The 26,146-nt window shown below is 44.2% G+C and overlaps 2 pseudogenes; both read right to left on the reverse strand.

Moving 5' to 3' along the window:
* Positions 1-7,619: 7,619 nt before the first annotated feature.
* LOC144206917 (5S ribosomal RNA) lies at positions 7,620-7,739 on the reverse strand (annotated as a pseudogene).
* A 9,054-nt stretch (positions 7,740-16,793) lies between these two features.
* Positions 16,794-20,009, reverse strand: LOC144206925 (28S ribosomal RNA; annotated as a pseudogene).
* Positions 20,010-26,146: the final 6,137 nt, after the last annotated feature.

Consider the following 26,146-nt stretch of genomic DNA (forward strand, 5'->3'; position numbering starts at 1 on the left):
GACTTGTAAAACTGTGTAAAACTGTCAGAGACACAAATGTCTCTCTATACATAGTGTAATATCATCAAATTTTATAATTTAAAAAGTTTTTAATTTGGCATCATTCTAATGGCTAGATATTAAGTTATAATGAAAACTATGATACTTGGCCAAAACATGATTTTCAGCGCATGAAAAGCACATTAACGCAATAAAAACTGAAATGTTCCCCTGCTGCCTAACAAACTGTCAGAGACACTTACAGTGTATATAGTGTAAAATCGTCCAATTCAAGTAAGTTATTTATTTGACATCATTCTAATGGCTAGACATTAAGTTATAGTGAAAACTATGATACTTGGCCAAAACAAGATTTTCAGCGCATGAAAACACATTAAGGCAATAAAAACCGAAATGTTCCCCTGCTGCGAAACAAACTGTCAGAGAGACATAGTTACTGCGTATATAGTGTAAAATCGTCCAATTCAAGTAAGTTTTTCTTTTTTTTTCATTCTAAGTGATAGAAATGAAGTTATAATGAAAACTATCATACTCGGCAAAAACGTGATTTTCAGCGCATGAAACGCACATTAGGGCAATAAAAACTGAAATGTTCCCCTGCTTCTAAACAAACTGTCAGAGACACATTGTTACTGTGTATATAGTGTATAATTGTCCAATTCAAGTAAGCTTGTCATTTGGCATCTTTCTAAGTTATAGAAATTAAGTTATAGTGAAAACTATGTTACTTGGCCAAAACGTTATTTTCAGCGTCAGAGACACATAGTTACTGTGTATATAGCGTAAAATCGTCCAATTCAAGTACGTTTTTCATTTGTTTTCATTCTAAGTGATCGAAATTAAGTTATAATGAAAACTATCATACTCGGCCAAAACGTGATTGTACCCCTGAATTTACGGGGTAGCTGTATTTGCCTTTAAAAGACGGGTGAAATAATCAGACAGGTCCTTTGTTGATGTTATGTTCAAGCCAACTTTAGTTATATCAAAGCAATTCACACAAAACATAATATACAATAACACCCGAATATATACATAGTAACATATTAACAACCCGTTATAATCCAAAACAATGTACATGTTGCATAAACGATTATAACTTATGAGTATTGTAACTTGTTACCTTTTGTTCCGGCCGTCATATACTGCATACTATCATGCTACCGTTATAACGGCGGCCGAAGGTAGCTTGCTGTAAACAATACACCCGAGACTCGCACATTCACGCACACACATAAAAAAAGTAAACAACCATCACTAAGCATTACATTCTTTCTCACATGCTAACTATTGTCTCTTGCAAATCCCACACTCAATCGATCTTCAAAACAAAGCAACATACCTTTAAAAGACGGGTGAAATAATCAGACAGGTCCTTTGTTGTTTTTCAAGCCAACTTAGTGAAATGTCTGACAACCCCGCTTTTATTCTATACACAGGTCTACAACCATTACGTAATCGCTGCGTGTTTCGCGCGTACCCATTATGTCATAGTTGCGTGCTTTGCGCACGCTTCGCGCGTCAAATCTGCGTACTTCGCGCGTCATAGCTGCGTGAGTCCAATTTTTACCTTAACACCTGCACTCATTTATAACTTCACTTACTTCACCCTGTCACACTCTCCCCCACTAAAACAAATGTCGTCCCGACATTAATATGCTCCCAAACATTTCCACTTCGGTGAGCCGATGCTCATTAAAGTCCAGGCGGCACGGACCACAGTTCAAATATAATCCACAACTCGTACGGTTCACGTTTTACTGGATGGGCACTGTAATCACAGTCCATAACAGTCCATAACAGTCCATAACAGTCCATGACAGTCCATGACAGTCCATGACAGTCCATGCCCGCATCATGCACGTCGTCCTTGTAGGCTCAAGCTTGTTGGAGTCCATACATAAAAGGTGGCTGCAGGTAATATGGATGCAGGTGTACTAACCGAGGGGCCACTCCTGGTGCAGGGTAAACAGTTAGCCGCTCCTGCGGTGACTGAGTACTATAACAGGAGGGGATACCAAGATGGTCATAGGTCGTGCGTCGTGGTGGGTGTCTCTCCCTTCTCCGCCGTTCGTCAGTCAGCGCTTCAGGTTCCGTCACGGCAGTTGGCGTGGAGGTCTCTGATAACTGATCATCACTAAGACCTTCAAGAGGAGGGTTAGGGTGATGGTCCTCTTCTACTTGTACTGGTCCGGAAGCAGGGCCCCTCACTTCGTGTGTCTGGTCCACAGGCCGTGGCCTGTGCTCCGGCTCCATCTCTTGGGTACCTCTCTCATTTAGCTGGCGGAGCTCATAGTGAAAGTCATCTTCGTCATCGCTTTCTTTGTCCGACTCCTGATGAGATGCCGGCTGCTGTTTCTTTCTCGGCGTCCTTGTGCCAATTTTCCCTTCTTCTGGTGTTATCTCAACGGGCAAATGGTCACAGGACATCAGTAGATTTCTGTGCAGAACTCTGGAACGCCCTTTACCTCTTTCTGGCCTAACTTCATAAATTGATAGGTCAGATCCCATTTGCTTCACCACTGTGTGAACTGTATCTTCCCAGAAGTCACGGAGTTTCCCAGGTCCTCCTCTTGGTGTCAGGTTTTTTATCAGGACGCGTTCTCCTGGTTGTAGCACAGAACTCCTCACGTTAGTGTCATAGTGCTTTTTACCTTTTTCTGCCGCTTTCCGTGCGTTCTCGGTGGCAATGGTGTACGCCTCCTCCATCCCTAGTCTCCATTTTTCCACATAGTCCTGCTGTCCATCTGCATCGGACCTGTTGCACAGTCCAAAGAGCATGTCCACTGGAAGCCTTGGCGATCTCCCGAACAGTAGATAAAATGGTGAATAACCTGTCACATCACAACGGGTACAGTTGTAAGCATGCACAAGTTTGTTCAAAGACTCCTTCCAATTCGATTTCTGTATCTCAGTCGGTTCTGGTTCAGTTTCATTTTGCCTTTTGCCAGCGGATTCAAGATTTGAAGAGGAGCTCATTTCTTTTGCGTTCAGAGGTTTAGCTTGTACGTTTCTTGATGTCCGAATGTCTGGTTTTGGTTTGACCTCTGGGAATCTACTCGTCTTGGTCTGTCAGTTTTTATCCAATAATTAAATCCATTTTTGTACATTTTGGGGCTTTTCACATGTGTATTTGGACGTATTTCCCTCCGTGGTTGTGTTTACGGTGGGCAATAGTCCCCGGGGCAAAATTTGAGTGTGTGGGGAGTTCCAGAAATTGAATTTACTCATTAAATGACGTTTCCCCCGTAATTTTTGCACATTTTGGGGCATTTGGGGGTATTCCGGCATTGATGGCCAGGGCTGTCTTTTACCGGGTCCCCCTCAGTGTCGGATAAGCTCCAAAATTTGTATATAGGTTCCAGGAATGGCAATTCATCCATAAATGATGTATTATCCTCAAATTAAATCAATTTTTGTGCATTTTTGGGCATTTTCGCCACTTTCATGGAAATATTTTCCTCCATGGCTGTCTTTAACAGTATCTGATTCTAGTTCGATTGTCTGAAATGCTCCAGCATTTGTACATAAGCTCCAGGACGTGTATTTCATCCATAAATGCAGTTTTATCACATTTGGGGGTATTTCGCCATTGATGGCCAGGGCTGTCTTTTACGGGGAAAATTGCTCTCCCGGTCCCCCTGAGTGTCCAAAAAGCACCAAAATTTATATACAAGTTCCAGGAATCGTATTCTATCCATAAATGATGTTTTATCTTATAACTTAAACCATTTTTATGCATTTTTTGGGCTTTTTCGCCACAACCATGGAAGTTTTTTTGCTCCATGGCTGTGTTTAACAGTATCTGGTACTAGTTCGATTGTCTGAAATGCTCCAGCATTTGTACATAAACTCCAGGAATTATATTTCATCCATTAATGATGTTTAATCTCGGAATTAAATCCATTTTTATGCATTTTGGCGCTGTTCGCATGTGTATTTGGACGTATTTCCCTCCATGGTTATGTTTACGGGGTGAAATAGTCCTCTGGGCTAAATTTGAGTGTTTGGAGAGTTCCAGAAGTTGAATTTAGTTATTAAATAACGTTTTCCCCGTGATTTTTGCATGTTTTATCACATTTGGGGGTATTCCGCCATTGACGGCCAGGGCTGTCTTTTACCGGGAAAATCGCTCTCCCGGTCCCCCTGAGTGTCCGAAAAGCACCAAAATTTGTATATAGGTTCCAGGAATCGTATTCCATCCATAAATGATGTTTTATCTTGTAATTTAAACATTTTTTGTGCATTTTGGGGCTTTTTCGTTACTTCCATGGAAGTATTTGCCTCCATGGCTGTGTTTAACGGTACCTGGTACCGTTTCGATTGTCTGAAATGCTCCAGCCTTTGTATATAAGCTCCAGGATGTGTATTTCCTCCATAAATGCAGTTTCATTCTTGAATAAAGTGCATTTTTGTGTATTTTAGGGCTTTTTCACCACTTTCATGGAAGTATTTTCATCCTTGGTTGTGTTTACGGTGGGAAATAGTCCCCTGGGCTAAATTTGAGTGTGTGGAGAGTTCCAGAAATTGAATTTACTCATTAAATGACGTTTTCCCCGTGATTTTTGCACATTTTGGGACATTTGGGGGTATTCCGCCATTGACGGCCAGGGCTGTCTTTTACCGGGAAAATTGCTCTCCCGCTGCCCCTGAGTGTCCGAAAAGCTCCAAAATTTGTATATAGGTTCCAGGAATCGTATTTCATCCATGAATGATGTTTTATACACGAAGTATATCCATTTTGTACATTTTTGAGCTTTTTCGCTACTTTCATGGAAGTATTTTCCTCCATGGCTGTGTTTAACAGTATCTGGGACTAGTTTGATTGCCTGAAATGCTCCAGCATTTGTATATAAGCTCCAGAAATTGTATTTCATCCATAAATGCAGTTTTATCCACGAGTTACATCCATTTTTTGTGTATTTGGGGGCTTTTTCGCTACTTTCATGGTAGTATTTTCATCCATGGTTGTGTTTACGGTGGGAAATAGTCCCCAGGGCTAAATTTGAGTGTGTGGAGAGTGACAAGAAATTGAACTTAGTCATTAAATTACGTTTTCTCCGTGATTTTTGCACATTTTGGGGTACTCTGCCATTGACGGCCAGGGCTGTTTTTTACTGGGAAAATTGCTTTGCCGGTCCCCCAGAGTGTCCGAAAAGCACCAAAATATTATTCTATCCATAAATGATGTTTTATCTTGTAATTTAAACCATTTTTGTGCATTTTTGGGCATTTTCGCCACTTCCATGGAAGTATTTGGCTCCATGGCTGTGTTTAACATTATCTGGTACTAGTTCAAATGTCTGAAATGCTCCAGCATTTGTATATAAACTCCAGGAATTATATTTCATCCATAAATGATGTTTAATCTCGGAATTAAATCCATTTTTATGCATTTTGGGGCTTTTCGCATGGTTATTTGGACGTATTTCCCTTCATGGATATGGAATTACATCCATTTTTTGTGTATTTTGGGGCTTTTTGGCTACTTTCATGGTAGTATTTTCAGCCATGGTTGTGTTTACGGTGGGAAATAGTCCCCGGGGCTAAATTTGAGTGTGTGGAGAGTTCCAGAAATGGAATTTAGTCATTAAATAAACTTTTTCCCCGTGATTTTTGCACATTTTGGGGTATTCTGCCGGGAAAATTGATCTCTCGGTCCCCCTGTGTGTCGGATAAGCTCCAAAATTTCTATATAAGTTCCAGGAATCGTATTCCATCCATAAATGATGTTTTATCTTGTAATTTAAAACATTTTTGTACATTTTGGGGCTTTTTAGCGACATCCATGGAAGTATTTGGCTCCATGGCTGTGTTTAACAGTATCTGGTACTAGTTTGATTGTCTGAAATGCTCCAGCATTTGTATATAAACTCCAGGAATTATATTTCATCCATAAGTGATGTTTAATCTCGGAATTAAATCCATTTTTATGCATTTTGGGGCTTTTCGCATGGTTATTTGGACGTATTTCCCTTCATGGATATGTTAACGGTGGGAAACAGTCCCCTGGGCTAAATTTGAGTGTGTGTGGAGAGTTCCAGAAATTGAATTTACTCATTAAATGATGTTTTCCCCGTGATTTTTGCACGTTTTAGCACATTATGGGGTATTCCGCCATTGACAGCCAGGGCTGTCTTTTACCGGGAAAATCGTACTCCCGGTGCCCCTGAGTGTCGGATAAACTCCAAAATTTGTATATAATTTCCAGGAATTGTATTTCATCCATAAATGATGTTTTATACACGAAGTAAATCCATTTTTGTACATTTTGGAGCTTTTTTGCTGCTTTCATGGAAGTACTTTCCTCCATGGCTATGTTTAACAGTATCTGGTAGTAGTTCGATTGTCTGAAATGCTCCAGCATTTGTATATTAGCTCCAGGAATTGTATTTCATCCATAAATGCAGTTTTATCCACAAATTACATCCATTTTTTGTGTATTTTGGGGCTTTTTGGCTACTTTCATGGTAGTATTTTCAGCCATGGTTGTGTTTACGGTGGGAAATAGTCCCCGGGGCTAAATTTGAGTGTGTGGAGAGTGCCAGAAATGGAATTTAGTCATTAAATAAACTTTTCCCCCATGATTTTTGCACATTTTGGGGCATTTTGGGGTATTCTGCCGGGAAAATTGATCTCTCGGTCCCCCTGTGTGTCGGATAAGCTCCAAAATTTCTATATAAGTTCCAGGAATCGTATTCTATTCATAAATGATGTTTTATCTTGTAATTTAAAACATTTTTGTACATTTTGGGGCTTTTTAGCGACATCCATGGAAGTATTTTCTGGATGTCTGGAAGTTATGGATGTTTGGATCTCTGGCTTTCTGGAGCTCTGGCTCTCTGGAGCTCTGGGGCTCTGGAGCTCCGGAGATCTGGAGCTCTGGAGCTCTGGCTCTCTGGAGCTCTGGGTCTCTGGAGCTCTGGAGCTCTGGAGCTCTCGTTCTCTGGCTCTCTGGCTCTCTGGCTCTCTCGGTGTCTGGATCTCCTGGATTCATGAGTTAATGGGTTATGGGTCAAAGGTTAAAGGTCAAAGGTCAAATGTCAGGGGTTAGGGTTATGGTTAGGGTTATGGTTAGGGCTATGGTTTGGGTTAAAGGTCAACGGTCAGGGGTTAAGGTTTGGATTAGGGTTGGGGTTATGGTTATGGTTGGGGTTTTGGTTATGGTTGGGGTTATGGTTATGGTTGGGGTTTTGGTTATGGTTGGGGTTATGGTTATGGTTGGGGTTATGGTTAGTGTTTTGGTTGGGGTTATGGTTAGGGTTATGGTTAGGGTTATGGTTGAGGTTACAGTTAGGGTTATGGTTCTGGTTCTGGTTCTGGTTGGGGTTATGGTTAGGGTTATGGGCTGGGTTAATGTAGTCGACTCTATTGCCGCTCGTTATTCTCTTGCTTTAATTCCTTCGACTACTAGGTGAATGTAGTTTGTCAGAAAGGATCGCTTCAATGAAATGTCGCCCAGACGTGTAGAGGAGGGAAGTCCTTCAGGCTTTAGAAGGCCGAAAGGAGATGGACACCCATGAAATGTCGATCGGGCGATTTCACGGTGGTATGGCCGTGAGCTGTATTGCACCAGCAGATGGACACCCATGAAATGTCGAAAAAGATCTGGGACATGATGCTCACAGCATCTGGCATTCCCAAGCGGTCTCCTTACCAGGTACTAACCAGGCCCGAACCATGTTTGGCTTCCGAGATCGAACGAGATCGGGCCTTTTCAGGGTGGTATGGCCGTGAGCGGTACTGTACCAGCAGATGGACACCCATGAAATGTTGAAAAAGATCTGGGACATGATGCTCACAGCATCTGGTATTCCTAAGCGGTCTCCCACCCAGGTACTAACCAGGCCCGAACCATGTTTGGCTTCCCGAGATCGGGCCTTTTGAGGGTGGTATAGCCGTGAGCGGTATCGCGCCAGCAGATGGACACCCATGAAATGTCGAAAAAGATCCGGGACATGATGCTCACAGCACCTCGTATTCCCAAGTGGTCTCCCAACCAGGTACTAACCAGGCCTGAACCATGCAGATGTGTAGAGGAGGGAAGACCTTCAGGCCTGGGCCTGGTTCTAAACCACCACTTGTAAATAAAGTGCCCAAATGGAGGTCATTTATTCGGGCATAACAGAACTTCTGAACATCCCTGGATGATAATTTTCTAATACTATCCAGAATATTCAACAATAGATCCCTTTCATCATTGGACACCATCCCCGTGTCAATAGACCAACCAGAACCAACACCGACCGGTTATAATACAGGTACAATTTTTATCGCAAATTAGCATGTTTATGACACTATTTATGATGGCAAATAACCCCAGAACATGGTAGGATAATTATTTTAACACAGAATAGTCAGAAATACATTCACCCACAAATATGAGACTATTCCTGAGTAAAAGCAACAACCAGAACCGATTTGGCCCAGTTCTAATACAAGCATTCCTTGTAAATAAAGTGAACAATTGGAGGTCATTGATTCGGACATAACTAAGCCCCAGAACATAAATGGATGGTAATTTTTATACAGAATAATCAATTATAGATCCCTTTCATCATTGGACACCTTCCCCGTGTCAATAGACCAACCAGAACCGACATCGACCGGTTATAATACAGGCACTGATTTTAAATTTTTAATTTTGCAAGTTTTTGACACTATTTGTTGTCGGTCATAGCCCCAGAAGCAGTTAGGATAATAATTTTTTCACAGATTAACAAAAATACATCTACCAACATAATGGACAAAGTACCCAAGTAAATGCACCAACCAGAACTGACTGGGCCCAGTTCTAATACAAGCATTCCTTGTAAATAAAGTGGTCAATTGCAGGTCATTAATTTGGACATAACTAAGCACCAGAACATAACTGGATGATAATTATTATAAAGACTTGTCAGAAATAGATCAATGTCATCATTGGACACCATCCCCACCTAAATACACCCACCAGAACCGGAATGGACCGGTTATAATACACGCACTGATTTTATCGCAATTTTACAAGTTTTTGACACTATTTGTGATCGGCTATAGCCCCAGAACCAGTTAGGATGATAATTTTTTCACAGATTAACAAAAATACATCTACCAACATAATGGATAAAGTTCCCAAGTAAATGCACCAACCAGAACCGATATGGACCGGTTCTAATATAACAACGTTGGAAAATAAAGTGGTAAATTGGAGATCATTGATTTGGACATTACTAAGCCCCAGAACATAACTGGATGATAATTTTTATTCAGAATAGTCAAAAATAGATCCACATCATCATTGGACACCATCAACAACTAAATAAACCCACCAGAACCGGAATGGACAGGTTATAGTACAAGCCCTGATTACATCGCCAATATAACGGTTTTGGAGACTATTTGTTGTCGCACACAGCCCCAGAACCAGTTAGGATGATAATTTTTACACAAATTATTAAAAATACATCTACCAACATAATGCCTGTTTTAGACACTATTTATGGATGGAAATAGTCCCAGAACATCCCTGGAAGTATATTTTTATATAGAATGGTGTAAAATAGATTCACCATGAAATCAGACCACATCCATAGGTAAAATGACCCTCCAGAACCGAACACGACCGGTTATAATGCAACCGCTATTTGAATGACAAATATGACTGATTTGAATACTATTTATGGTCGGATATAGCCCCAGAACAAGCCAGGATGATAATTTTTAAACAAAATGATCAAGAATAGATCCAAAAAAGAGATCTGATCACATCTATAGGTAAAATATCCTTCCAGAACCGAACCCGACCACTATTATAATCACAAATAGACTTGTTTTGGACACTATTTATGGTATGAAATAACCCCAAACATAACCTCCAACCCCAAACCATAACCCCGACCCTAACCCCTAACCCAAACCATAACCACAACCCCAACCCTAACCCAAACCATAACCACAACCCCAACCCCTAACAATAACCCTAACCCAAAACATAACCCAAACGCCTAACAATAACCCTAACCCCTAACCATAAGCCCAACCCCTAACCATAACCCTAACCCAAACCATAACCCAAACCCCTAACCATAACCCTAACCCAAACTATAACCAAACCCCTAACAATAACCCTAACCCAAACCATAACCCCAACCCCTAACAATAACCCCAACCATAACCCCAAACCCTAACAAAAACCATAACCCAAACCATAACCCCAAGCCCTAACAATAACCCGACCTCTGACAATAACCCTAACCCAACCCCTAACAATAACCCCAACCCCTAACAATAACCCCAACCCCTAACAATAACCCCAACCCCTACCAATAACCCTAACCCAAACCATAACCCTAACCCCTAACAATAACCCCAACCATAACCATAACCCCAACCCCTAACAATAACCATAACCCAAACCATAACCCCAACCCCTAACAATAACCCCAACCCCTAACAATAACCCCAACCCCTAACAACAACCCTAACCCCTAACCACAACCCTAACCCCTAACAATAACCCTAACCCAAACCATAACCCAGACCCCTAACAATAACCCAGACCCCAAACAATAACCCCAACCATAACCATAACCCCAACCCCTAACAATAACCCCAACCATAACCATAACCCCAACCCCTAACAATAACCATAACCCAAACGATAACCCCAACCCCTTACAATAACCCCAACCCCTAACTATAACCATAACCCAAACCCCTAACAATAACCCCAACCATAACCATAACCCCAACCCCTAACAATAACCCCAACCCCTAACAATAACCCTAACCCAAACCATAACCCCAACCCCTAACAATAACCCCAACCATAACCATAACCCCAACCCCTAATAATAACCCCTAACAATAACCCCAACCCCTAACAATAACCCCAACCCCTAACAATAACCCTAACCCAAATCCCTAACAATAACCCCAACATAAAACCATAACCCCAACCCCAAACAATAACCATAACCATAACCCCAACCCCTAACAATAACCCTAACCCAAACCATAACCCCAACCCCTAACAATAACCCAACCATAACCATAACCCATACCCCTAACAATAACCCTAACCCCTAACAATAACCCAATCCCCTAACAATAACCCTAACCAAAACCATAACCCCAACCCCTAACAATAACCCTAAACCAAACCATAACCCCAACCCCTAAAAATAACCCCAACCATAACCATAACCCCAACCCCTAACAATAACCCTAACCCAAACCATAACCCCAACACCTAACAATAACCCCAACCCCTAACGATAACCCCAACCATAACCCCAACCCCTAACAATAACCATAACCCAAATCATAACCCCAACCCCTAACAATAACCCTAACCCAATCCCTAACAATAACCCCAACCATAACCATAACCCCAACCCCTAACAATAACCCTAACCCAAACCCCTAACAATAACCCCAACCATAACCATAACCCCTAACAATAACCCTAACCCAAACCATAACCCCAACCCCTAACAATAACCGAACCATAACCATAACCCATACCCCTAACAATGACCCTAACAATAACCCAATCCCCTAACAATAACCCTAACCAAAACCATAACCCCAACCCCTAACAATAACCCTAAGCCAAACCATAACCCCAACCCCTAAAAATAACCCCAACCATAACCATAACCCCAACCCCTAACAATAACCATAACCCCAACCTCTAACAATAACCCTAACCCAAACCATAACCCCAACACCTAACAATAACCCCAACCCCTAACAATAACCCTAACTCAACCCAACCAAGCTGGAGAATAAAAAATAGAAATAGAAAAAGAATAAAAAATAAGCCTATTTTCCCCTATGTGTTACACCTGTAAACTGCTCTTTTTCGCTGTCTTGCGGACACATTTAAGTACTGCAATCTATTTGGAAACAGTCAAAAACTCAGCGCAGGCTGTCCTTTGAAATAGCCCTTTCCATAAAAGATCAACCTTGAAATACCCCTATCCAAAAAGATCAACCTTGAAATAACTCTATCCAAAAAGATCAACCCCTCCGGTCTGGCTCAAGTCTCTGGAGAGCTCCCCGGCAGCTGGAGAGCTCCCCCGCACATCGAAGAGCTCCCTAGCACATCGGAGAGCTCCACAGGCAGCTGGGGAGCTCCAGTTGTTTTGATAAAAATACTGTTTAGAGAGCTCCACCGTTCTATGGCTGTTTTTAATATATCTGCCCAACCCAGAGTGCTAATTCCCGGGGGGCATGTGGAGCTGACACGACACTTGAATAAAAATAATAATGTAAAAAAGTAAAATGGAAAATTTTCGAAATAAAAAATCGTTTTTCATCCAAGTGTGGAGCTCATTCGTCCAAAGCAGGCAACCACCATACAGCGGTCCCACTCTGGAGGAATGAGCTCCACACTTGGATGAAAAACGCTGTTTCATGGAAGATATTAGTACCAGAAAAAATAACCAGAAAAAAAGAACCAGCATGGAGGAAATTAGTACCATTATGGAGGAAATGAGATATACAGGTATAAAAAAGTAAAATGGAAAAATTTTGAAAAAAAGAGTTTTTCACCCTAGTGTGGAGCTTATTACATCCTGAGAGGGGACCACCATGCAGTGGCCGCACTCTGGAGGAATGAGCTCCACACTTGGGTGAAAAACGCTTTATTCCATGGAGGGAAAAAAGAACCAGGAAAATGAGAACCAGCATGGAAGAAATGGTATAAAAAAAATAAAATGGAAAAATTTCGAGATAAAAAAGCGTTTTTCATCCAAGTGTGGAGCTCATCCATCCAGAACGGGCAACCACCATACAGCGGCCCCACTCTGGAGGTAATGAGCTCCACACTTGGATGAAAAACGCTTTATTCCATGGAGGAAAAAAAGAACCAGGGAAAATAAGAAACAGCATGGAAGAAAAGGTATAAAAAAAGTCAAATGGAAAAATTTCGAAATAAAAAAGCGTTTTTCATCCATGTGTGGAGCTCATCCTCAAGAGAGGGGACCACCATAAAGTGGCCCATCTCTGAAGGAATGAGCTCCACACTTGGATGGAAAACGCTTTATTCCATGGAAGGAGGGGGGAACCAGGGGGGAAAAGATCCAGCATGGAGGAAAAAAAGAACCAGGAAAAAAGAACCAGGGGGAAAAAGATCCAGCATGGAGGAAATGAGTACCACCATGGAGGAAAATAAGAACCAGGGGGAAAAAGAACCAGCATGGAGGAAAAAAAGAGCCAGGAAAAAAAAGATCCAGCATGGAGGAAAATAAGAACCAGCATGGAGGAAAATAGTACCACCATGGATGGAGGTAAAGAGAACCAGCATGGAGGAAAATAAGAACCAGCATGGATGAATATAAGAACCAGCCTGGAGGTAGAGAGAGAACCAGCATGGAGGATCCAGGGACGGTCCTCATCCTCCAGCATGGAGGTCGAGAGAGAACCAGCATGGAGGTCGAGAGAGAATAGCCTGGAGGATCCAGGGCCGGTCCTCATTCTCCAGCATGGAGCTCGATAGAGAACCAGCCTGGAGGTCAAGAGAACCAGCATGGAGGAAAATGAGAACCCGAGCGGCGAGGAAAGGGGCTCCAGACACCCCCTACCCACAACCACAACCGGTCCCCCAACCTCAACCAGTTCCCCTAACCTAAACAGGGACCCACAACCACAACCGGTCCCCATAACAGGGACCCCCAACCACAACCGGGACCCATAACAGGGACCCCCAACCACAACCAGGACCCACAACCACAACCAAAACCCAAACCATAACCTCAACCCATAGCAATGTGGTTTCCTACCTGGGCCACACTTTCAACTTCCTCCCGCCGCTGGTAGACCTGGAAAATTTTTCTCAGCCCTGGTAGACCAAAAAAAATTTTTTTGGCCCTGGTAGAACAAAAATTTTTATGGGGCCCCATTGGGCCGCCAACCTCGGCCCTGGTACCCGCCGCCCCAGTCGGGTCCGTCTTTGGTGGGGATACTCTGCCACCAAGTGTGGATGTCTGGCCCTCCTGGCTCTCTGGAGCTCCATCCCTCTTGGAGCTCCAACCCTCCTGGAGCTCCATCCCTCCTGGAGCTCCGTCTCTCCTGGAGCTCCGTCTCTCCTAGAGCTCCGTCTCTCCTGGAGATCTATCCCTCTTGGAGCTCTGGTCCTCCTGGATCTCTGGATCTATGGAGCACCGTCCCTCCGGCCCTCTCGATCTCTGGAGCTCCGGTCCTCCTGGAGCTCCATCCCTCCTGGACCTCCGGTCCTCCTGGAGCTCCATCCCTCCTGGAGCTCCGGTCCTCCTGGATCTCTGGATCACTGGATCTTTGGAGCACCAGCCCTCCTGGCCCTCTGGATCTCTGGAGCTCCGGTCCTCCTGGAGCTCCATCCCTCCTGGAGCCCCGGTCCTGCTGGATCTCTAGATCTATGGATTACTGGTTTTTTGGAGCACCGGCCCTCTGGATCTCTGGAGCTTCATCCCTCGGGTGTTTTTGGATCCCAATCTCCTCTAATAGCATGCCAATCACCTTTTAACGCGGCCATCCAAATCTGCTGCGTTTCTACTCCATTTAAGTGATACGACCGTCTAATATCTTCCATCTGCACGACAAATTCCCCCACGTCTATTTTGTACGACGTGACGCCGTCTACGGCTTTTTTCACGTCGTCCTGAGTCCAAGTTCTATGCACCAAAATAACACGGGGTTGGTCACTCTCCACATTAGGGTTAGCAACCTCGATCATGGGGAATTGTTCAAGCACCATGTCATTCATTAGCGGCTTTTCGGGCGGTGATAGCGTTTGTCCCAATGTTTTTGACCATTCCCCCACGGATCCCCCCGACCTGGTCAAACGGTCTTGCACATCTGTTGGAAAGGGTACAAACGGATTTGTTGATCGCACCGCCCCAACCTCCCCCGACAATTGCTCATCGGTTTCCTCTTTTTTCACGTCCCGTTTCTTACCCACCGGGCCCGTCTCAGAATCCTCTTTTCTTTGGAAAAACACAGCCTGTTCTGCGCTTCCAGCCCCACCTTTATCAGCATTTTTGGCATTCCCATCACAACGTTTTTTCGCCATTAAAAACCAAAAATAGGTGTCATTATAACCATCCTTCTCCATTTTCCTTAGGTCCCCTTTATGTTTAGCGCGTATTTTATCTTGTAATTCAAAAAAAATTTTGTAAATCAAGCTGGCCAGCAAACCCATAATTTTTTTATCCATTTATTTAAATGTTTAACTTTTAAAGCGCTTTGTCTTTCCACAAATTTCCAATCCTTACAAGTTAGACGTATTTTTGGATCGTCATCCAAACCCGCCTTGCTACACTTGTTTCCCATATTTTACTTTTTATTTTTTGTAGTGAGTTCGTGTGCCTCACACAGTTAACTTTATTATATTTATTATTATTATTATTAATATTATTATTATCTATTCAACTGTATCTCCTAGGCCTATCTTAATTTTACTGCAGAAACATCACAAACACCATACAACGTTTACAATATATTCGTGCCTACCCTTTAGACACAGGACACTTTCCAGCCCCATAATTGTACCTCCAGTACAATATATTCGTGCCTACCCTTTAGACACAGGACACTTTCCAGCAAAGTGCCCCACCGTACCTGCCATTGACTAGTATAAACACAGGGTTTTGTCGGCGTCACCCAGGACGCGAAACCAGCCCACAAAGGACCTCACATACAATTTCTCTTTAACGCATTTGGAAACACCGTCACAACATGCAGACATTAATGTGGACTTACCCGAGATCCATCAGATGTCTCCCTCCAGCAGGAAAAGTCTTCAACCGCCGAGAATCCAGGCGCCCCCGTCGAAAACTCCGGCCCTGGAAAAGGGTATTGAAGACGCCGTGCACGGTCTTTATCCAGATGTCGGTCAGCAGCGCCTGGGTTCCCGCGTCGGTATATTGACCTCCAAAGCTCCGAAGGACCAAAATATTAGGTTCATTAATAATTACCATCGTCCGTACTTATCAATAACTGCAGGCAGACATCTTATTCAATTATTGACATTTAATTAAATAGAAATGGATAACAACAGGTAAAAAGCCTCCGAGGGGAGAGTCAGCAAGTGTCACCTACTACTTCCGAACGTCTCCCCGAATAGACGTTTTCGTCCGACTCTTATTGTCATGAATCAAAACAAGTTACAGAGTTGTTGATCATTCCATCACGTATGAGTAAAAACAACATCTGGGACTACAATAACAATCAAAGTATTTTACCAATAACAAAAACAGGAGACTAGACCTAACAACATTTAGATTAGAGTAATTATACAACTTCCTTGACCTAAGAATCATATAATATAATCATAATCATATAATGGTTACATACAGAAAAACCCAAAGTGCACGGTTACATAACGATAACAACATTCTTGTTATTGGCCGAATAGCCCTGGCCTCGTCACCAAGGGCCCACCAAATCTCAAGGACCCAGATTGGGTGGATTGTTTGTATAACCATCCTGGAACAGGCCGTCCAGGTTAAAGATGACTTGGCAATACCCGTGACCTCGCAACACTTTGAAAATAGAAAGAGAATGATTTAACAAAGAAATGAATTAATACAGAGAATAGAAAGAGAATGATTTACTAAAGAAATGAATTAATACAGAGAATAGAAAGAGAATGATTTACCAAAGAAATGAATTAATACAACTATTATAATAGTAATACAGAATAAACCCAACAGATATGGAGCAACGCGTATTCCCCTTGGCCCGTTCTCGAACGGCTCTGCTCGCCGGGGGCGTGGTGCCATGTCACCGACGCCCCAGCTATCGTGTGCCAACCGGAGTTCCTCAATACTTCGTTATCGTCACTGCTAGGGGGGATTCTGACTTAGAGCCATTCAGTCATAATCCCACGGAAGGTAGCCTCGCACCATTGGCTCCTCAGCCAAGCGCACAAACCAAATGTCCGTACTTGTGGTTCCTCTCGTACTAGGCAAGAATACTGTGGCGACGACACATCATCAGTAGGGTAAAACTAACCTGTCTTACGACGGTCTAAACCCAGCTCACGTTCCTTATTAGTGGGTGAACAATCCAACGCTTGGTGAATTCTGCTTCACAATGATAGGAAGAGCCGACATCGAAGGATCAAAAAGTGACGTCGCTATGAACGCTTGGCCGCCACAAGCCAGTTATCCCTGTGGTAACTTTTCTGACACCTCCTACTTAAAACTCAAAAAGCCAGAAGGATCGTGAGGCCCCGCTTTCACGGTCTGTACTCATACTGGAAATCAAGATCAAGCGAACTTTTGCCCTTCTGCTCCGCGGGAGGTTTCTGTCCTCCCCGAGCTCGCCTTAGGACACCTGCGTTACAATTTGACAGGTGTACCGCCCCAGTCAAACTCCCCACCTGACACTGTCCCCGGAGCAGGTCGCGTGTCCCGGCCCATCCGCCCAGACTCCCCCGGAGCCACACTTAGCCGATCAGAGGATTAGCATCTGGGAACGTACAGGACGCGGGGTTAATCACGCTTGGATCCAGAACCGAGAGCCCGCTTTCGATAGGCTCGCCTTCCCGTGTAACCGGGTAAGTGGAAAAACGATAAGGGTAGTGGTATTTCACAGGCGAGAGACCCACCGAGGGAATTCGACGATCCCCAAAGGATTTGGTGGACGCCTCCGGACCGGTTCAGTGTAGGGCCTCCCTTCCACTTATTCTATACCCCTCATGTCTGTCCACAATGTCAGACTAGAGTCAAGCTGTTTCAACAGGGTCTTCTTTCCCTGCTGATTCCACCAAGCCCGTTCCCTTGGCTGTGGTTTCGCTAGAGGGCGGGTATGGAAAGTGGGAATCTCGTTCATCCATTCATGCGCGTCACTAATTTGGTGACGAGGCATTTGGCTACTTTGGAGAACCACGGACGGAGTCGCAAGTCCGTGGTTCCTTTTCGGGTTGACGGCGTCCCCGTGACAGAAGAACCAGACAACTGGTGTCTATCTAAGTGATCGGATAAGAGGACACGACTCCCACTGCCATGCTCACAAAATATATAGGCAGCTACGTGAGAGTCACCTGACCCGCCTGGGTTTTCACCCCAAAGCACAATGTTGGAGAGAGCCGAACCACTCCTTAGGCTACCACATGGCTGATAAACTCCATGGCTCCGGTAAGACCACAGTATTTCTAGAATCTAGTTGCTTACCAGATTTACTTCCAGCCACACTGTATCTGGGCAACCATGTCCCCTCTCATAACCAAGTTCCAGGGGCAAGGGGGTTTCATTGGGTAGGAAGTACCCTTATCCACATCTGGTTTGTCCTTCAGGCCCTCCCTACCATCCATCTGGTCCTGGAGCTGTCATATCGTCCCTCTGAAATTATAGGGGGGGGGGGGAGAAGATAAGGATACTGTGCTATTTTTCTACTTACCAGTTTGCAAAGATACTCTGATACCACACGGTTCCTTCTTCAGGCCCTGGTAATACAGGATTTTTATGGGGGGGGGGTGATTCCCCCCCTCAACCATTTTCATTCTGGTTGGGGCCTTCCTTGGTTTTTGTTACCTTCACCAACATCCTGATACCATCACATTGAGTCTTCATCATTCAAGGACTCGAGTGAGGGACTTATCCACTCAGGGACTTTGCCCAATCTTATTGAGTCTTCATCATTCATGGACTTGAGTGGGGGACTCATCCACTCAGGAACTTTGCCCAATCAGGGACTTCCCATAACCTTCCTCCCGTTTCTTAAGAAAATCATAGTTACTCCCGCCGTTTACCCACGCTTCATTGAATTGCTTCACTTTGACATTCAGAGCACTGGGCAGAAATCACATTGCGTCAACACCCACCTCGGGCCTTCGCGATGCTTTGTTTTAATTAAACAGTCGGATTCCCCTGGTCCGCACCAGTTCTAAGCCAGCTGCTTGGCGCCGGTCGAGACAGCCCAAAGGAGTTGACTCAGATACCAGACCACTACGGTATCACGACGACGTACGAGCGCCGAGGGGTCACGAGTGGAATGGAACGAGGCTCATACGGGTGCCATAGCTGAGGGGATCCGCGGGAAGGGCCCGGCGCTTCCAGAGTCACATCCGCTGACTCCTCCGGGAACCTTCCTGACCCGACAGACCAAACCAGGGCTTTCATGGAGAGCCCCCAGAGTTTTCTTCACCACGCTGAGACGGAGGACCGCGATAAGTGACAGAGGTCCACTGACGATGGTCCAGCGCGAGAGGGAAGGGCCTTGGACGGAGCAGACTTTTTGGGCCGTCGCGGGTACGACTCACCGACTCTCCTTGCTCCACAGTACCCATTTTCCCAAACACGACCGGGTTTCACGCCAAACATGGGTCCTCACCTAACCCGGCACCCACCCGAACCAGGGAATGTGGCTTCCGTGCCCCAGGTAACCTTCTGCCTCCGGCCTCGAGAGGTAAGCGGCGACAGGAGAAAATGCACCCGGCGGGCGACGCCTACTGATCGGGGGCGATGGTCCCCGTCGATGGCAGAGCAGGCGTACCCGGGGGAACGCCTGACCCAAACCACCGGGAAGATCCACCGCAAGGACCGCCGAACTACGTCGTACACCCTGCCACCGCCAGGTTGAATCCTCTGCACGGACTGTGTGGTCCCCATCCGTTTACCTCTCAACGGTTTCACGCCCTGTTGAACTCTCTCTTCAAAGTTCTTTTCCCTTACGGTACTTGTTGTCTATCGGTCTCGTGCCTGTATTTAGCTTTAGATGGAGTATACCACCTGCTTTGGGCTGCATTCCCAAACAACCCGACTCCGGAAAGGTACCATCTCAGACGCGCCGGGGACCGCTAATGGCCTCACACCGTCCATGGGAAGAGCCTCCATCAGAAGGACTCGGGCCCGCCGAGCAGCGTCAAGTGAGTGGTACCTTTCTTACGCCACATGTCCCCGACCTGCCAGGGGCCGCGGATTCAGCGCTGGGCTTTTCCCTCTTCGATCGCCGCTACTAGGGGAATCCTTGTTAGTTTCTTTTCCTCCGCTTAGTAATATGCTTAAATTCAGCGGATGGCCCCGTCTGATCTGAGGTCGGAACCAGAAAAAGCCGCGGTTCGATCGATTGAGATTTGGGGAGGAGATCCTTTTTATTTATGTTTCGGTTATCGCCCTGCCGACGCGGGCGTCCACACACCTCGCACCGGCGCCTTCGGTCCGTGTTGTTTTTGCCTCGGAACCAGTCCATTCAGTGCGAAGGTTCATTCACGGGGTGGTGGTTACTATCCAAATAACCGCCCGTGACCGCGGCCTGTGAGGTCTTTGTGGATCTCAACGACATGTCTCTCTCATAACATGTTCCCCGAAATCTCAATAAGTAATAAAATAATAATGAGAATACAGTAGATATACAGTGGCTGGCTAAGTAGAGAAAACTAATTATTTTTATTTTGTTTCAAATGTCTGAATTAACAGCTCTTTAAATTTTAACTTTCTGAACTTTACTTCTTGCTGCTAGAGACCTGGCAGCGCTTCTTCTCACATAGCTTAGTCACATTTGGCTTGAGGGAGGAAGCAGTGGAGACCCTCAATAGAGCTTGAAGATGCTCATCAGTAAGTCTGGACCTATACTTGGACTAATTGAAGTTCAAGGTGGAGAAGAGTTTCTCACACAAGTATGTGCTCCCAAAAAGGCACATGGTCCGCTTGAAGATTCGGGAAAGTTAAGGGAAGCTGGGGGTCAACTCTCTCAAAAAATGTCCAAGCTTGTCTGCTTCTCCACTCACCTCCCTGAACTTGGCTTTGAGTGCAGAGTTGCACTGCGGGTCAATGAGCTCCATTTGAAGCTCAGGAGGGGCATCTTGCACATCAAATGAGAAGGGGTCCGCAAAAATTTGAAATGTGACTTTGTATGTTGTGAAGTCTGCAAATCTGTGATCGAATTCCTCCTGCAGCTTCGAAATGGCCTCCACATATTTCTCACCACTGAATGGTGTGCCTGCATCCACAAGAGCCTTGCATGCTGGGAAATTGAAAAAGTTTGCCTGAGAGAGCTGGGCTTTCCATAACAAAAGTTTAGTGCAGAATGCTCTCACATTGTCATAGGCAGCACTGACAAGTTGCCCCTGGCCTTGTAGCTTCTTGTTCAGTACATTAAGCTCATGTGTGATATCAACAAGAAAAGCTAAGTCCATGAGCCATTTGGGATCACTTAGCACAGGAAAAGCAAACCCCGTCTATCTCCATGATGTCTTTTACTTCTGCTCTCAACTCAAAAAATCTCTTCAACACATTTCCCCTGCTGAGCCAACGTACCTCAGTGAAGTAGAGCACATCCCCATGTTCAGACTCCATTTCCTCCAAAAAAGCACGAAACCTTCTATGCTTTAAGCCCATGGATCTGATTTGGTTGATGCATTTCACAACGACAGACATCACATTGTCAAACTTCAGGCATCTGCTGCAAAGGGCCTGCTGAGGGATAATGCAGTACAGAGCTATGGCCGACTCCACACCCTCCTCTTCCAGTTTTTTTTGAACAAGTGCTACCAGTCCATTCTTCCTCCCAATCATTGATGGGGCTCCATCAGTTGTTATTCTAACAAAGCTCTTCTATGGCAAACCGGCATTCTGAATGGCATCACACAGCTTGTAAAATAATTCCTTAGCGGTGCTCTGGCCATGCATTGGAATTATTGTGAGCAACTCCTCCAACACTTTCGAGTAGGGCATCAAGGGCCATGCAGAGTTGGCACGCCTGAAATCACCAACACAAACAGAATCACTCCTATCTGAATGGATTACAGTTGATAAAAACTTCCACTGCATTTAAGCAAAGAAAAAAGTTGGATCACCATACCATATTTAGATCAGTCTGAGGGACAACAGTCTTTAGTTTCTGCCCTTGCTTCCCATCAACAATTCCTTCCAAAATCATGTCAATCAAGCTGTGTACATACTTTTCATAAAGCTTATCAAGATCTTCTTGTTCCTGAAAAAAATTATAATAATTTTGAAAAATGACCAAAATTGTAAATGTAGTTACAATGCAATGCTGAAGCGCTACTTTGGCAGGTCGGGTTGTCAACCACTTTTTCCAGAATGGGGTGTAGCGCAAGTTTTTGGGGTCAACAAAAACCATTCCACAGCGGGAGACCGTAGCCAGGGAAGCATATTGTAGTTCTCCAACCTGCAATCGTATAAATAATTACTACAACTTTTGAGCTGGGGGAAATGAGTATGTACTGCTCTTACAGACCTCAAAGAGCATGGCACAGTGACCTTGTAAACAGATACGTTCTCCATTGGCCAGGGTGAGAAGCTTATTGTCATCCATGACCGAATTCATGTTCTCAACCTACAGAGCATCCACATCTCCATCAAACAGGATATATCTGTGAGTTTAAATTCAAATGTTTACAAAATAACTGTTTTAGGCAAGCACACACCTACCTCTGTCTTCACAGTAGCGAAAGATTGCTTCCTTTGTGATTAATCAATTAGTTCTCCTCATCTCATGTAAGACTCCAGTCATCCATTCTTCTACCCTTCCCACAATTGGACCAGCCTTTGTAAAGTTCATCTCTTCACCCTCAGCGCAAACCATGGCACCTGCTGATATTTCCCCACTGCTCTCCGAATCAAATCGCAGTGAAGCGATGTTATCGTGCATCTTGGGGAGTAAAGTTAGAAAAAGCATGGAACACATTTTATATGGTGTATTTGAATTCACGCCTTGCAGAAAAAGGGAAGAAAATATTTTGACATTCTTACCTTTATCATATGTTCTTGCACACACTCATGGTGACTACTTCCTAAAATGCTGAGCAGTTCATCATCAGAGATGAAGAAGAAGCGAGGGAATGCATCTCGTTTGGAATCTAGGTACTCGTTGAGACTCTTCTGGCACCTCTCAAGGTTCTCGCTGGGGGTCTGCAGGTCTATTAGCCGGTTAGGAAACACGCAAAAACGCTTGATGTTTGGGTTGGCCTGCGCATCGTTCATGATCTATAGACAAAGCAAAAAAAGAATTGTATATAATTTGCAGTACAATATTACTGCTGGCAGAGCACAACACTCACGTCTTTAAACTTTTTGTCAATGATGTCGAATTTTTTGGCCTCCTCTGGTAATTGTGACGAGATATCACCACCAATAAATATGCTCTCTAAGTACATCCATTTCCGTTGTACTTGCAATCAGACCTGCGCAAAAAAGATTCTATTACGTATTTTAAAATACAGCTCCAAGAGTTCATGTAAAATCTGCACTAAAACCTTGGCAAAACAAAGTCTGGACAATCTTTGAATTTACCATACCATTCCACATTGGTCCGGTTCACATTATGCGGTTTACGGGCGAGTTTTAGACTTTCCAAATGTACTAATGATAAGTCTGAAGATGTGATAACACAATACTTTTGGAATGAATTGGATTGGATTGCACAGTGACGTCAATGGAAAAATAGAACACCCCTTCTCCTGTCCAGATTTTGTTTTCTACAGAATTACTATTGTCAGACGCAACCTTACCTCTATTGTCTCACTGATAAGAGACAGGTTTTTCTCCCATTGTTGTATGGTGCCTAGAAAGGGTCCAACAAAATGACTCCCTGCTATGCTCTGCAAATTCATGGCATCATTGAAAACAATCAACATGATCTCATCCACTGCACCCAAGACATAACACTATTGATGGGCACCTTGGCTATAGGGTATTTTAATGAAATTAATGCTTCCCCAGGTTTCGACCACTTCCTTCACCCCCTATAAGACAAACACAAACATCACTGAAACACGACTGAAAGTCAAACGTCAAATCGAAAGTGCGCATGCGCCACAGAACCGCGCGACTGAAAGTTAAAAGTTCAATCTGAGACTCATTCCAAGAGTAAACACATATAACAGCCCCGGAGATGTCTGTTTCAAAGCCTGCCGTGAAGAGAAAGGTCAGTGATGAGCACAGACAGTTTCAAGAAAAGTGGGGAGTGCAATATTTCTTTGTTGAGCACAGGGGCACCCCGACGTGTCTCATTTGCACTCAAAAAGTTGCGGTCCACAAGGAATACAATTTGAAACGTCATTATGCTACGAGACATGCTGTACGACAAATACCAGGGAGATGAGAGAGCCAACCAGGTTGACAGTCTTAAAACAAGTCTTCTGAGGCAACAGGTTTTTTTCACAAAGGCTACAAAAGAAAGTGATGCAGCAGTCGAAGCTAGCTACACCGGTTGAGCTGATTGCCAAGGCAGGCAAGCCATTCACAGAAGGTGAATTTATTAAAACGTGCATATTACAGGCTGCACATATTGTCTGTCCAGAAAAAAAAGTCAGTTGAACATCAGCCTTTCTGCCAACACCGTAGTAGAGCACATTTCTGAACTGTCAAGTGACATTTATGGTCAACTTTGTGAGAAAGCACAAAACTTCAGTGTATATTCAGTGGCTCTTGATGAGACCACAGACATCACAGACACTGCCCAGCTCGCAATATATGTCCGTGGTGTTGATGACAATTTTGAAGTGTTGGAGGAGTTGCTCACAATAATTCCAATGCATGGCCAGACCACCGCTAAGGAATTATTTCACAAGCTGTGTGATGCCATTCAGAATGCCGGTTTGCCATGGAAGAGCTTTGTTGGAATAACAACTGATGGAGCCCCATCAATGATTGGGAAGAAGAATGGACTGGTAGCACTTGTTAAAAAAACTGGAAGAAGAGGGTGTGGAGTCGGCCATAGCTCTGCAATGCATTATCCATCAGCAGGCCCTTTGCAGCAGATGCCTGAAGTTTGACAATGTGATGTCTGTCGTTGTGAAATGCATCAACCAAATCAGATCCAGGGGCTTAAAGCATAGAAGGTTTCGTGCTTTTTTGGAGGAAATGGAGTCTGAACATGGGGATGTGCTCTACTTCACTGAGGTACGTTGGCTCAGCAGGGGAAATGTGTTGAAGAGATTTTTTGAGTTGAGAGCAGAAGTAAAAGACTTCATGGAGATAGACGGGGTTGCTGTTCCTGTGCTAAGTGATCCCAAATGGTTCATGGACTTAGCTTTTCTTGTTGATATCACACATGAGCTTAATATACTGAAAAAGAAGCTACAAGGCCAGGGGCAACTTGTCAGTGCTGCCTATGACAACGTGAGAGCATTCTGCACTAAACTTTTGTTATGGAAAGCCCAGCTCTCTCAGGCAAACCTTTTCCATTTCCCAGCATGCAAGGCTCTTGTGGATGCAGGAACACTACTCAGTGGTGAGATTTATGTGGAGGCCATTTCGAAGCTGCAGGAGGAATTTGATCACAGATTTGCAGACTTCAAGACATAAAAAGCCACATTTCAAATGTTTGCGGACCCCTTCTCATTTGATGTGCAAGATGCCCCTCCTGAGCTTCAAATGGAGCTCATTGACCCGCAGTGCAACTCTGCACTCAAAGCCAAGTTCAGGGAGGTGAGTGGAGAAGCAGACAAGCTTGGACATTTTTTTGAAAGAGTTGACCCCCAGCTTCCCTGAACTTTCCCGAATCTTCAAGCGGACCATGTGCCTTTTTGGGAGCACATACTTGTGTGATAAACTCTTCTCCACCTTGAACTTCAATAAGTCCAAGCATAGGTCCAGCCTGACTGATGAGCATCTTCAAGCTCTATTGAGGGTCTCCACTGCTTCCTCCCTCAAGCCAAATGTGACTAAGCTATGTGAGAAGAAGCGCTGTCAGGTCTCTAGCAGCAAGAAGTAAAGTTCAGAAAGTTAAAATTTAAAAAGCTGTTAATACAGACATTTGAAACAAAATAAAAATAATTAGTTTTCTCTACTTAGCCAACCACTGTATATCTACTGTATTCTCATTATTATTATTATTATTTTATTACTTATTGATTTATTTTTTATTCATCTTTAAGTTAATTTATTTAATTCATTATTTTTTGTTAAAAAATAAAGTTATTTGATAACGTTGGAATGTTTTACCAGCGCTTTTCTTGTGGAAATCCTGATGCGGCCCAGCCTCACCCAGACTCTGCCTCTTGCGGCCCTCAGGTAAATTGAGTTTGAGACCCCTGCTCTAAGGGCTTCATTCTTTAGATCCAGGAGAAGAGGAAGTCAGGGGTCAGTCAGGGTCCCGTAACCCACTAGGGTCGTAGGGGCACCGTGATGAAGATTCTTGAACCATTTGTCTCCATTTCTCTCGGTCGCGGGCGACTGCTTGCGTTGCGTTGAGTCCACTCCTTGATATT

This window comes from Stigmatopora nigra, chromosome 13 (assembly GCF_051989575.1).
Source record: "Stigmatopora nigra isolate UIUO_SnigA chromosome 13, RoL_Snig_1.1, whole genome shotgun sequence".
NCBI classification, from domain to species: Eukaryota; Metazoa; Chordata; class Actinopteri; order Syngnathiformes; family Syngnathidae; genus Stigmatopora; species Stigmatopora nigra.